The 13,717-nt window shown below is 43.2% G+C and overlaps 1 protein-coding gene across 4 annotated transcripts in view; it reads left to right on the top strand.

Moving 5' to 3' along the window:
• OSBPL1A (oxysterol binding protein like 1A) overlaps positions 1-13,717 on the top strand; it is a 247,289-nt gene that overhangs the window by 20,685 nt on the left and 212,887 nt on the right. The window contains exon 1 of one of the 4 annotated variants that reach the window (XM_017951628.3): positions 498-521. The exons of 1 other annotated variant lie outside the window; for it this stretch is intronic. The gene's annotated coding sequence lies outside the window, so the exon portion shown is untranslated. Of the gene's footprint in view, positions 1-497; positions 522-1,060; positions 1,368-13,717 lie in introns of those variants that run through there. 2 more of the 4 variants (XM_017951626.3, XM_017951629.3) reach the window with 2 other exon arrangements.

The following is a 13,717-nucleotide window of genomic DNA, read 5'->3' as shown; positions in this document are numbered from 1 at the left end:
CATGTTCATTAAATACATTTGGAAAATTCAGGAAAGCAGAAATCAGTTTTCGGATGCTCGTAATTTCCTGTCTTTTTATGCAGAAATGTTTTTAAAAAGCAAAGCTGTGGCCTGCAGGGCTGGCTCACGCCTGTAATCCCAACACTTTGGAAGGTCGAGGCAAGGAGGACCGCCTGAGCCCAGGAGTTGGAGACCAGCCTGGGCAACACAGGGATAGCCTGTCTCTACTAAAAATACAAAAATTGTCCAGGCGCAGCAGGGCGCGCCTGTAGTCCCAGTGCCTGGATTACCTGCCTGTAGTCCAGTTGAGGCCGGAGGATCGCTTGAACCCAGAAGACGATGCTGCAGTGAGCCGAGATCGCACCACTACACTCCAGCTTGGGAGACAGAGTGAGACCCTGCCTCAAAAAAAGAAAAAAACAAAAACGGTGGATTATGCTAGAGTTTGAACCTTCACGTTATAGACTATTTGCTAACTCCTCTAACTAGACACCTTGTGCATGGAATCTGGAGGGGAGCAGGTGAGGAAATTTTGTAAATCCTTGTCTCACGCATATCTATTCTATAATGGTTACACCTGTATGGCATTTTAAGGGCTTCCTTTCACATGTGAAAGTAAAAGGAGGTGTTTTTTGTAAATTGTCTAATTTATATTGCCAATTAAGTTCCCACGGGTCGAGTTGCAGCCAAAGCAAAAAGGAAAAAAATCTGCGCAGCTGGGTCATATATTGCTTAATGACAAACTTCCAGAGTATTAACCCAGGACTTATATTTTGCCTGGGGACGGGGGTCTTCCACTGGCTCACACGGCGGTCCCTTGTAGTCTCGGGGTAGGGCCTGCCCCTTCTTCCCTCGGGGTGTGGTGGGAGGAGCGCGAAGGCCTTGCGCCTCGCTAGTAGTTGGCAAAACCTGGAACCAGCGCCGGTGGCCCAGGCGGGACAGGAGCAGGCCGGGGGCGTGGGCAGGCCAGGCAGGGGCGGGGAGTGGGCGGGAAATGGGCGTGTCCCCGCTGCGGTCACAGGTCGGGCGGGATGCCAGCTCGCCAGGAGGGTGCGCATTCCAGGGGCGGGCTGTAGGGAGGGGCGGCGCCACCTCGCGCTCCGCCCTGGTCCCGGCCCCGGGCCCCGAAGACAGTCGTTACGCGGGCTCGAGCGTCCTCGGGGAGTGCCAGCGAGAGTCGGTGACGACCACTTTCTCGACGTGGGGCGGGCAGACGGGAAGCCTGCGGTCGTGTCCCCCGCCTCGGTTGCTCTGGGAGCCCGGGTGACCGCGTAGGTCAGTTTCTCGCGGCTGTCCCCGCCTGGAGTTCGAGGCTGGTTCCCGCGCTGATGGGTTCCCGCCGGGCTGCGCCGGGCTGCGCTCGGGAGGTCTGTCCGCGCCTGGTTGGGGGTGGGCGCTCCAGTCCCGGGCGTCTCAGAGAATGGTCTGGTCGTGGCGCGGCGACGCAGGGCTGCAGCCGAGCTCGCCTTCCCGGCGGCCGCTGGCTGCTCCAGCGCTGCAGGAAGTTAGGCGTTAAAAGTAACAAGATGTTGGCATTTGTTGCACTTCCACTCGGGTGCCACGACCATGCTGGTGCCGCATGCATCCCCCACCAGATCTTCAGCTGCGTGCCTTCTCGGTACTTTCGTGTGTCCATCGTGACTTTTTAATTTCCTCCTAACAAGAGGAGGATTGATGCACAATGGAAGTCACGCATTGTTCATGTGACTGTTTCCCAGTGTACGGCGTGGTCGGTTCTACAAGCATGAACTAATATCCAAGGGAGATTCCGAAACTGAATGAGAGCGCAGCTGCACAATAGACTTGAACAATTCACTTATCCCGCTGCCCTAATGATTAGCAGGAGGCACTGAAAAGGATTATCCTGATTTAGTATTAGTTTTCAGTTCAAGTTGTCGTTTTTAGGCAGACGGTATTGTGAAATGGAACTGTGGGCAGTGTGATATTGTTAGCTTAAATAAGATTGCTTGAATGTTGCAAATGTGGCTATTAGGTGTCTGAATAGTTAATATAATTAAATCAGCTTTAAAATCGGTGGTGTGTTTTCCCTGAAAACTTCAGTCTTTGCCCTGTAGTAGGTGCATTCTGGATTTGGAGTTTGGAACCTCCTCACCTCTTTACTCAGCATTTGGGAAATAATTTGCGGATTCGTTCTGAGGGGAGCAGTATTCGCAGTCTAACCCTGGTACAATGAATTTTTTTGCGGCAGTGTGATGGGTGTAAATTCTGAGCCACCCCCCTACCCCCCTCAAGCTGGAATTGTGAAGATTCTTCATTACAGCATAGTAACAAAATCCGCCTTTTAATTCCCTAATTCTAAACCACTAAGTGGGCTTTGTCTACAATTTATTGGGGGAAAAGAGGAGAAAACTGTCAGTAACAATCCTTTCTGAAAATTTAACTACTGTCTTTTTCATTTCTCCCAGGAAGTGTAACTCTTCTCTAGTGTTGAGCAACAGATAGTCAAAATAGGACTTAACTGCCAAAGCTTGAGTAGATTAATCTGAAACATTTGTTATCTCAGTGTAGTATTTTGTGAAGGTTGTTTATCAAAATGACACTTGCTAAATATCTCATTGTGAATCAGAAATTTATGGTGGGTGGCTAATTCTTCTCTCTGGAGGCTGCTCATTTTTGCACGTATTATTCTAGCCGACTAGTGATTCAGAGCAGGAAGGTAGGATTTCTCTGTTGTTGTTGTTTTTTGTTGTTGTTGTTGTTGTTAAATTGAGACAGAGTCTGGCTTTGTTGCCCAGGCTGGAGTGCAATGGCACGATCTCGGCTCACTGCAACCTCTGCCTCCCGGGTTGAAGCAATTCTCCTGCTTCAGCCTCCCAAGTAGCTGGGATTACAGGCACATGCCACCACGCCCTGCTAATTTTTTGTATTTTTAGTAAAGATGAGGTTTTACCATGTTGGTCAGGCTGGTCTCGAACTCCTGACCTTATGATCCGCCCGCCTCAGCCTCCCAAAGTGCTGGGATTACAGGCGTGAACCACAGGTATTATTTCTATAAAAGTATTCCTGGCCAGGCGCGGTGGCTCATGCCTGTAATCCCAGCACTTTGGGAGGCCGAGGCGGGCAGATCACCTGAGGTCAGGAGTTGGAGAGCAGCCTAGCCAAAATGGTGTAACCCTGTCTCTACTAAAAATACAAAAATTAGCCGGGCATTGTGGTGGGCGCCTGTAATCCCAGCCACTCGGGAGGCTGAGGCTGGAGAATCGCTTGAACTCAGGAGGCAGAGGTTGCAGTGAGTGGAGATTGCACCGTTGCACTCTAGCCTGGGTGACAAGAGCGAAACTCCTTCTCAAAAAAAAAAAAAAAAGAAAAAAAAGAAAAATTATCCCCATCATTTCCTCAAAACAAGGGGAAATGATACTGTTTTAGAACCAACAACAATTAGGCTGAAGAATACAGCCAGTCTTTTTGAGTAATAACATGGCGCAATGCCTGTTAAATATTAATACATTACAAATTTTCTCCTTGTGGCTTTATTTTACTTAGAGATACATCTGTATATCTGATCATAATATTTTTAAGTTGTTAACTGTGTCAGTTTCTTACCTCTTGACATTACTGGAAGCTGAGCTTTTATACATTATATGTATTCATTGAGAAAAGTAGTAGGCAGAAAGCAGAAATCGGCCAAACGAATAACTTAGTGGAGAAGAGAGAATATGATATCAAGTGCATGTGAGAAATTTGATATCCTTCAGAAGCTTGTCAGTTCGTCCAAGCTGAGTCTGAACTTTGGCAATCAGAACTTTTTTGAAGACCTAGCAAGTTCTCTGAATTTCGTAGAAAGAGGACAGGTTTTAGCACTGCAGTCACCAGCTTACACTAACAATTCATGAAGTTTAAGAAAAGACACTGTTATGTACTCTGTATAGTATATATATATTTATGATTGTGGTGTCATATAAGTATCTTATGTGATGTTCTTGGTCTCTAGAAATGTTTTTCCTCACCTGGACTCTGCCACTAATGCTGTGTCGGTACTGTCAATATTAAGGGGGCTGTTTGAGGTGGGCTAGTATAAGAAATAGGTTTAATGCTATTACTAGGAAGATAAACTAGGTCACTCACTTTATTTTTATTTATCAGCCTGCAAGTAGGAAATTACTGTATAGTGAAAACAGTCTTTAACTGTATATTTTCCTATCATGTGACAATGGAAAGTAACCACATGTTTTTACTTTGTGTTTAAAGTTTTTCTTTAAAGAGGTATTTCTATGATGCATAAATGGTCAGTATTATCATACATGAGTTTAATCGAGTTTGAAAGTTAATTTTCAAATGTGAAATAATTGAAATGGGAAAATTTTAATGCATTTTTCTAAAATTTAGGGAATTTTATCATTAAAAGGTAACAATCAGCCTCCTTGCTAGGATTTTTGTTACTAAACTTGATTTGTCAAATTTGTAGGCTTTTCTGCTCTTCGCACCTGCCCTGTTTTGAAACAGTAGTTAATAGTTTTCAGGATCTGTCAAGTTGAAATTGAAATCAGGGGTGCATCTAGGGGTTAGTGCTTAATTGTTAAAGCAGCTAAAATTATAGCACCTAAAGTTATTTTAAACAACTTCATTGAGCAAAGCTATGAAGCTTATTTAATTTTTACTAATTTTAACAAACATTAAAATTTCCAACCGAATATGGATAAAATAAATACCCAGTGATAGGGTTGGTTTTTTATTATGTCTGCATGGCATCCAAGTCAGTGTGGGTATGGAATGGATATGAATAAAAGAAGGTAATGTAAATTTATCAAATATAAAGTAAATAATAATTTGGCATAAACATTTTATGATTTCAGTGCTTTACAAACCATAAGATGACACATTACAATTCTGGCCAATTCTCCATCATTTCTTCTCCAGAAGATGAATGCTTTTTATTAGGGCACAAAAACTTACTGAGGAAGTTAGAGAAAAAGTTTCACTGAATTAAAAATTAAGTGATAAAAATTTTGTCTTCTAACTTAAAACAATACAGGTTAGTGCTTCCCAAAATAGGCTTTATAATTTGCTCCTGTTTCCTTAAATTGCCATGTTTTAGGTATTCTCAGTTAATGAATAAAGCTTTTTAAAATGAGGCACTCAAGCCATAATTCAGATTCACCTTCCTCGGTGCTTACACAGGCGCACTAATGAGAAGCAATTTAAGTTTTGCAGCTGAATTGAATTTTATAAAATACGTAGCATTATTTCACCCCTTCTACATTCTGGCTGTGACTCTACTGTTAACACTTGGCAAGTAACTTCACCTTGGGGCTTTTCAGTTGCTTCAGCTCTGGGATCAGAGTGTTAGATTAAGTATGAATTTGTCTAGCAATGTTCAGTTTCTAAAACAAGCAAAAAATGCATTTATGTTATCACAAATGTCAGAGTTTTCTGTATGCATAATATGTGTATATGCACATGTGTGCATAATGTGTACACATATACATACATGTAGGCATATGAGTGCATCAGAGAAATTACTGATTACTAGCAACTAATCATAGTTAGAGCAAATATGTATTTTTTTTTTTTTTTGCCATTGCCATGTTTTCATGTAGTTACTTTAATACCTTGCTGGTATTAAAAGAATATAGTGTCAGGAGAAAGCACACCATTAAGCAGCTAACTACAGGCTGGGTGAGGTGGCTTATGCCTGTAATTCCAGCACATTGGAAGGCAAGACAGGATAATTCCTTGAGGCCAGGAGTGCGAGACCAGTCTGGGCAACATTGCCAGACCTCATCTCTATGAAAGATACAAAAATTAGTCGGGTATGGTGGCATGCACCTGTGGTCCCAGCTACTCAGGAGGCCAAGGTGGGAGGATTGCTTGAGTCCAGGAGTTTGAGGCTGCAGTGAAGCATGATCGTGCCACTGCACTCCATCCTGGGCAACTGACTGAGACCCTATTTCAAAAAAAGGCAGCTGACTACTTTGGAGTGTAAGGCTAAGCACAGTACTGGTTTTTATGTTTTTAAAATTTAGTTTATAGGATGTTTTTGTTCATAGATATTTAATTTTTCTCATTCAAATTTCTAGCACACAATGTATTTTAAATATTAATGTAACAGCAATCATAAAATTAGTATCTGAGAATTTAAAAACTAATCACAACATATATTTTTAATAATTTTTGAATAGTCTCCGTTTGTCTTTATTAAGATTATAGGGCCGGGTGCGGTGGTTCATGCTGTAATCTCAGCATTGTGGGAGACCGAGGTGGGCGGATCACCTGAAGTCAGGAGTTGGAGACCAGCCTAACCAACATGGAGAAACTCCATCTCTACTAAAAATATGAAATAGCCGGGCGTGGTGGCACATGTCTGTAATCCCAGTTACTCAGGAGGCTGAGGCAGGAGAAATACTTGAACCCGGGAGGTGTAGGTTGTGGTGAACCGAGATGGTGCCATTGCACTCCAGCCTGGAGAACAAGAGCGAAACTCCATCTCAAAAAATAAAAAGAGTACAAATACTGGCTGGATGCAGTGGCTAATGCCTGTAATCTCAGCACTTTGGGAGGCTGAGGTGGAGAGATCGCTTGAACCCAGGAGTTTGAGACCAGCCTCAGCAACACGATGAAACCCTAACTCTACAAAAAATATGAAAATTAGCTGGGCATGGTGGCATGTGCCTGTAGTCCCAGTTACTTGGGAGGCTGAGGTGGGAGGATCACTTGAGCGCAGGAGGTTGCAGTGAGCTGAGATTGTGCCACTGTACTCCAGCCTTGGTGACAGACCCTGTCTCAAAAAAAAAAAAAAAAAGTACAAATGCCATTTGGCAATTGTGCAAGTCATATTTTAGATGCTTCCTGATTTTTTTTGTGTGTGGTAAAATGTACGTAACATCAAATTTGCCCTTTTAGGTTTTTTTGTTGTTGTTTGTTTGTTTTTAAAAAGAGTTTCATTCTGCTGCCCAGAGCTGGAGTGCAGTGGCATGGTCATAGCTCACTGCAGCCTTGAACTCCTGGGCTCAAGTAGTCCTCCTGCTTTAGCCTCCCAAGTGGCTGGATCTATAGGTGCGCACCATGACACTTGGTAATTATTATTATTATTTTTTGTAGAGACTGGGGTCTTGCTGTGTTGCCCAGACTAGTCTTAAACTCCTGGCCTCAGGCTATCCTCTTGCCTCAGCCTCCCAAAGCAGTGGGATTACAGGCATGAGCCATCACACCTGGCCTGTTTTACCCATTGTTGTGTATTATTCAGTGGCATTGTGTACATTCACATTGTAGTACAGCTATCACCACTGTCCATCCCCAGAACCTTTTCCTGCGTCCTAAACTGAAACTCTGTTCCCATTAAACAATACCCCTATTTCTTCCTCCCTTCTCCAGCCACTGGCAACCACCATTCTATGTTTTGTCTGTATGACTTTGACCATTTTAGCTGTCTCATCTAAGTGGAATCATACAATATTTGTCCTTTTGTGAGGGGTTTATTTCACTTAGCATGACGTATTCCAGGTTCGTCCATGTTCTAGCATGTGTCAGAATTTCCTTCCATTGATTGACTGATTGAGACAAAGTGTTGCTTTGTCTCCCAGGCTGGAGTGCAGTGGCACGGTCTCAGCTCACTGCAACCCCTGCCTCCCGGGCTGAAGCCATTCTTGGGCTTTAGCCTCCCCAGTAGCTGGGACTACAGGCACACACTGCCACACTAGGCTAATTTTTGTGTTTTTAGTAGAGACGGGGTTTCACCATGTTGACCAGGCTGGTCTCGAACTCCTGACCTTAGGTGATCCGCCCGCCTCAACTTCCCAAAGTGCTGGGCTTACAGCGGTGAGCCTCTGCACCTGGCCAAAAAGTTACCTGAATCTGCTGAAATTTGGAGAGCAAGAGCATGGGAAATGAGAAACACAATATTCAGGGTCTGAATTTTTTTTATTCAATGGCTTTTTTGTTTTGAGACGGAGTCGCACTCTATTGCCCAGGCTGGAGTACAGTAGCGCGATCTTGGCTCACTGCAACCTCTGTCTCCCAGGTTGAAGTGATTCTCCTGCTTCAGCCTCCCCAGTAGCTGGGATTACAGGCGTGTGCCACCGTGCCCAGCTAATTTTTGTATTTTTAGTAGAGATGGGGTTTCCCTGGTCTGTTGGCCAGGCTGGTCTCGAACTCCTGACCTCAAGTGATCACCTGCCTTGGCCTCACAAAGTCTTGGGATTACAGGCATGAGCCACCACGCCCATCCTTTTAGAGGCTAAATTATATTACCTTGTGTATGTCACATTTTGTTTTTCCATTTATCTGTCAGTGGACATTTAGGTTACTTCTGCTGTGAACATGGGAATACAAATATCTGTTTGATTCCTTGCTTTTAGTTCTTTTGGGTATATCCCAGAAGTAGAATTGCTGGATCATAGGTAATTCTGTGTTTAATTTTTTGAGGCATCCCCATACTTCTCTGATGTTTTAAGATTTACAATTGCATGTTTTTATATGTATGACTAGGTGAATTGAGCCTGGATGTCTGGGGTTTTAACTTTTCTAATACCTTTAAGAACTCTATTCCTGAAAAAGGGCACATTATTAAATATTTTCAGTTTCTCACACCCAGGTGAATTAGCTCTTATTGTTGAATTTTATTATCTTTGATTTCTCCAGGAATTTTCTGTCTTGGTTCTGTTGTTGTTGTTGTTTGAGACAGAGTCTCACTCTGTCACCCAGACTGGACTGCAGTAGTGTGATCTTGGGTCACTGCATCCTCTGCCTCCTGGGTTCACGTGATTCTTATGCCTCAGCCTCCCCAGTAGCTGGGATAACAGGTGTGCACCACCACACCCAGCCAAGTTTTGTATTTTTTAGTAAAGATGGGGTTTCACCATGTTGGCCAGGGTGGTCTCGAACTCCTGGCCTCAAGTGATCTGCTCTCCCTGGCCTCCCAGAATGTTGGGATTATAGGTGTGAGCCACTGCACCTGGCTGATTCTGTAGATATTAAGCTGGAATTGTAAAGAAAAGTAGCAAGCTGTTCAAATGATAAAATAATAGACTCCAACCAAATTTAACAAGTCATCACCCTTTGAGCTGTAAGTTTTAAAATCTTTGTCAATATCTCAGAACTGTTGGGGCCATGGAATTTATCTACTGTATTAAGTGGGGATTTAGTGGCATAGACTATCAAGTATGGTCACCAGTTTAAGTAATTTTACGATATTTATAAAGCAACAAAATATAAATTTACTGTCCTCAAAAGAATTTAAAAATTAGAAGTCTAGCTTTCCCTAGTGGACCTTGGAGGAGAGAAAACGTAAGGCAAAAATGGTCTCTTGTCTCTTGGTTTTTGAAGCTCAAAATGTTTTCCATCTAATTATTTCCTGGAAAACATTCTTACGGCCATGAAAAATCTCATTAATCTAAAAACAGAGCTGGGAATTGCGTGAATGTGAGAAGAGGAGCTAAAAAGTGGTCTTGAAAAATACCATGTTCACTGATAGAAATGGCTGCAATCCATTGTGACCAGCTGCATTTGGGAATGCTTGTCTTCTTCTGGCTTAAATATCAGAGGCAAAGTGCTCTTCTGGAATAAGCTCTCATGATTTGGAAGAATGTTTTTAAAAAATCTGTTCAACATATGAATTTGGATGATTCTTTAAAAAATCAATTTTGAATTTTCTTCTAAAGGTAACTTTTAGTCAGAAACTAATAGAAATAGTTTACAAATTAAAAATGCATAAAATTAAGAAAGTAGTTATCAACCTAAATACTTGGGGGGGGTGTGTTTTAAACAATTTCTCCCTTTTTTGGTATAATTTTTTTTTTTTTTTGAAACAGATTCTCACTCTTGTCGCCCAGACTGGAGTGCAGTGGCGCGATCTTGGCTCACTGCAACCTCCACCTCCTAGGTTCAAGTGATTCTTCTGCCTCAGCCTCCTGAGTAGCTGGGATTACAGGTGCCTGTCACCACGCCTGGCTAATTTTTGTACTTTTAGTAGAGACGGGGTTTCGCCATGCTGTCCAAGCTAGTCTTGAACACCTGACCTCAGGTGATCTGCCCGCCTCGGCCTCCCAAAGTGCTGGGATTACAGACAGGCGTGAGCCACTGTGCCTGGCAGTGTATATTTTTAAAAATGTATTTCCCGTGGCTTATTAGAAAAAAAAAACTGTTAATTTTATGTCACTAGATATACCTTTTGTAAGGCATTGCCTGTAGACCTTCCTGTAGGGAGACCTGATTGCTTTGTTTTCAAAGGACTAAGTCCTCATCCATCCATCTGGTTAATTAATATTTGGTTGCCAGCCATGTTTTAGGCACCTTGCTAGGGATATAATAGGGGAACAGAACAAACATGAGGCACTTGTTCTAATCGAGTTTACAGTCTAGGGACAGCCAAAGAAATGACCACACTCATTTCCAAGAGGTGATAAGAGAAGGTGCCAGTCTCCTCCCCACCCCTGCCATTCCTTTCTAAAATTATAAAAGATTATAAGGGAAAAGCAGTGAACATGCCTGTTAGCATTTTGGAATTTATCCTCTAAGTATTGCTTATTTGGTTAAGTCTGAAGTTTCATAGTCAAAATCTTTAGAGTGTGGTTGGGCTGCACAGCTAGACTAATTTTGATACACGTAATGTCAGTTGCTTTGAACATGCAGTGTCAAATTGCTTTGAATATGTAGTATCAATTGCTTTGGATGTGAGAGAATGTCCAGATTGCTTTAAGAATATGTTTTAGTCAAATGCCTGTCTTGAAACTGATACCTGTGGGCTTCAGGCACAAGGCAACATGAGTTGTTGATTTTTCCTTTTCTTGGTGAAATTTAACTGGCTCTGTTCCTTTCTCTTTCTTAAAAATAATAAAACAATCTGTATGACTGTATTGGCCCCATGACCCATTTTTTTCCTCTCCTACCATCCTGTCTTATAGGAAGAGTCCTCTCTTCTCCTCAGGTACCCACAAATCTGTCCCTTTTCTTATTCTGGAAATTGGCAGTCATCAGATAGGAGCTCTCCCCCGGCTCCCTGCCCCTTAACTATCCTCACCATGATTGGCTGGTACTACAGGTGCTATTTAAATTCTAACCTACAGGCCAGGTGCGGTTGGCTCACATATGTAATCCCAGCACTTTGGGAGGCCGAGGCGGGCGGATCATGAGGTCAGGAGATAGAGACCATTCTGGCTAACACAGTAAAACCCCATCTTTACTAAAAATACAAAAAAAATTAGCTGGGCCTGGTGGCGGGTACCTGTAGTCCCAGATACTCTGGAGGCTGAGGCAGGAGAATGGCGTAAACCCTGGAGGCGGAGCTTGCAGTGAGCTGAGATTGCACCACTGCACTCCAGCCTGGGCGACAGAGCGAGACTCTGTCTCAACAACAACAACAAAAAATTCTACCCTACAACTGCTTTCATGTACTTAAACTGTTATTAATTAGCTACCTTCTCTTCCTTCCTTCCTTCCTTCCTTCCTTCCTTCCTTCCTTCCTTCCTTCCTTCCTTTTCTTCCTTTTCTTCCTTCCTTCCTTCTTTTTTTTCCTAGACAAAGTTTCACTCTTGTCGCATAGGCTGGGGTGCAATGGTGCAATGGCACATTCTTGGCTCACTGCAAGCTCCGCCTCCCGGGTTCACGCCATTCTCCGGCCTCAGCCTTCCGAGTAGCAGGGACTACAGGCGCCCGCCACCACGCCCAGCTAATTTTTTGTATTTTTAGTAGAGACAGGATTTCATCATGTTGGCCAGGCTGGTGTGGAACAACTGACCTCAGGTGATCCGCCCATCTCGGCCTCCCAAAGTGCTGGGATTACAAGCGTGCGTCACCACGCCGGGCCCTTTTGTTTGTTTGTTTGTTTATTGGTTTGTTTTTTTCTGAGACGGTCTCACTCTGCCACCTAGGCTGGAGTGCAGTGGCACAATGTCAGCTCACTGCAACCTCCACCTCCCAGGTTCAAATGATTCTTGTGCCTCAGCCTCCCAAGTAGCTAGGACTACAGGCATGTGCCACCACCCCTGGCTAATTTTTGTATTTTTAGTGGAGACGGGGTTTCACCATGTTGGCCAGGCTGGCCTCCAACTCCTGACCTCAACTGCTCTGCCCACCTTGGCCTCCCAAAGTGCTGGGATTACAGACGTGAGATACCGTGCCCAGCCTGCTAGTTTCTTATTGAACATCTTCATCTCTGTTTCCCACAGGAATCTCAAACTCACCACAACAAATAGAGTCACATCTTCACTCACGTTGTTTATTTTCTATCCCATATCTTGGTTAATCTCCCTATTATGTATCTAGTGTCCAAGGAACTTTGCTCACCCCTGTGATCTTGGTGAACTTCTTATTCAAGTACCAGTTTACATTTTACTTTCTCTGTATCTAATCACTAATGTTGACAGATAGCTAACCACTCCCCTTCTCCTCTGTGCAGCCACTGTTCCATGTACATTGCTGTACTTGACACATGTTGTTGTGATTGTTTGCATGTTTGCCCTGTTCTGGAGGGCAGGGACCATATTATCCATCATGGTACCCCAGTGCCTATAACAGCCCCTATCATCAGTAGATACTCAAGAAACATTTGTTGAATCAATTTTAGTTTCAATCCCAGCATTTATGAGTAACTACAGTGGTTTATATATTATAGTGGACTGTTTAAGTAGATAATAGATTTATTTATTCATTTTTTGAGACAGAGTCTTGCTCTGTCACCAGGCTGGAGTGCAGTGGTGTGATCTCGGCTCACTGCAGCCTCCGCCTCCAGGGTTCAAACAATTCTCTTGCCTCAGCCTCCCGAGTAGCTGGGACTACAGGCGGGGGTCACCATGCCCAGCTAATTTTTGTATTTTCAGTAGAGACGGAGTTTCACCATGTTGGCCAGGATCGTCTTGATCTCTTGACCTCGTGATCCGCCTGCGTCAGCCTCCCAAAGGGCTGGGATTACAGGCATGAGCCAAGGCGCCTGGCCCAATAGATTTATTTTTATCCTTTTCATTTTTATTGTACAGAGCTTTGAGAATTTTTTAATCTTTTTTTTCTGTAAGCCCAATATAGTAAGAACCTAAGGAAAATGTTACAAAAAACTTCTTGTATGTTTTGAAGATACTTCAAACATTTTTTTTATTTTTTTTATTTTTTATTTTTTATTTTTTTTTTGAGACGGAGTCTTTGCTCTGTCACCCAGGCTGGAGTGCAGTGGCGCGATCTAGGCTCACTACAAGCTCCGCCTCCTGGGTTCACGCCATTCTCCTGCCTCAGCCTCCCGAGTAGCTGGGACTACAGGCGCCCGCTACCACGCCCGGCTAATTTTTTTGTATTTTTAGTAGAGACGGGGTTTCACCGTGTTAGCCAGGATGGTCTTGATCTCCTGACCTTGTGATCCGCCCGTCTCGGCCTCCCAAAGTGCTGGGATTACAGGCTTGAGCCACTGCGCCCGGCCAACATTTTTTGATTCATACTTTAAAGGCATGAAAAGAATATTAAACCTTTTTGTGTAATATGCCAGCAAGTCTAGACCATCACTCCTTGTTTAATGTACATGATTGAAAATATATTTTAAAAATCCTCTGTGATAAATGCCTTATTAATTAGACATGAATCTTTTTTGGTTTTTATCTTTAATAACTTACATTTTCCAGTTATAAAATGACTTTATATTGTAGGAAATTTGGAAAATACAACTAACCAAAGAAGATATTTAAAACCATTCATAATTTCACCACAAGGAGTAACCACTGTTGACATCCTGATATCTTTTCCCTCTGTTTCTCTGCCAATATATAGCAAACATAGAGCT

This window comes from Papio anubis, chromosome 19, assembly GCF_008728515.1.
Source record: "Papio anubis isolate 15944 chromosome 19, Panubis1.0, whole genome shotgun sequence".
NCBI classification, from domain to species: Eukaryota; Metazoa; Chordata; class Mammalia; order Primates; family Cercopithecidae; genus Papio; species Papio anubis.
The sequence above is the reverse complement of the archived record's forward strand: the minus strand, read 5'-3'. Positions and strand labels throughout refer to the sequence as shown.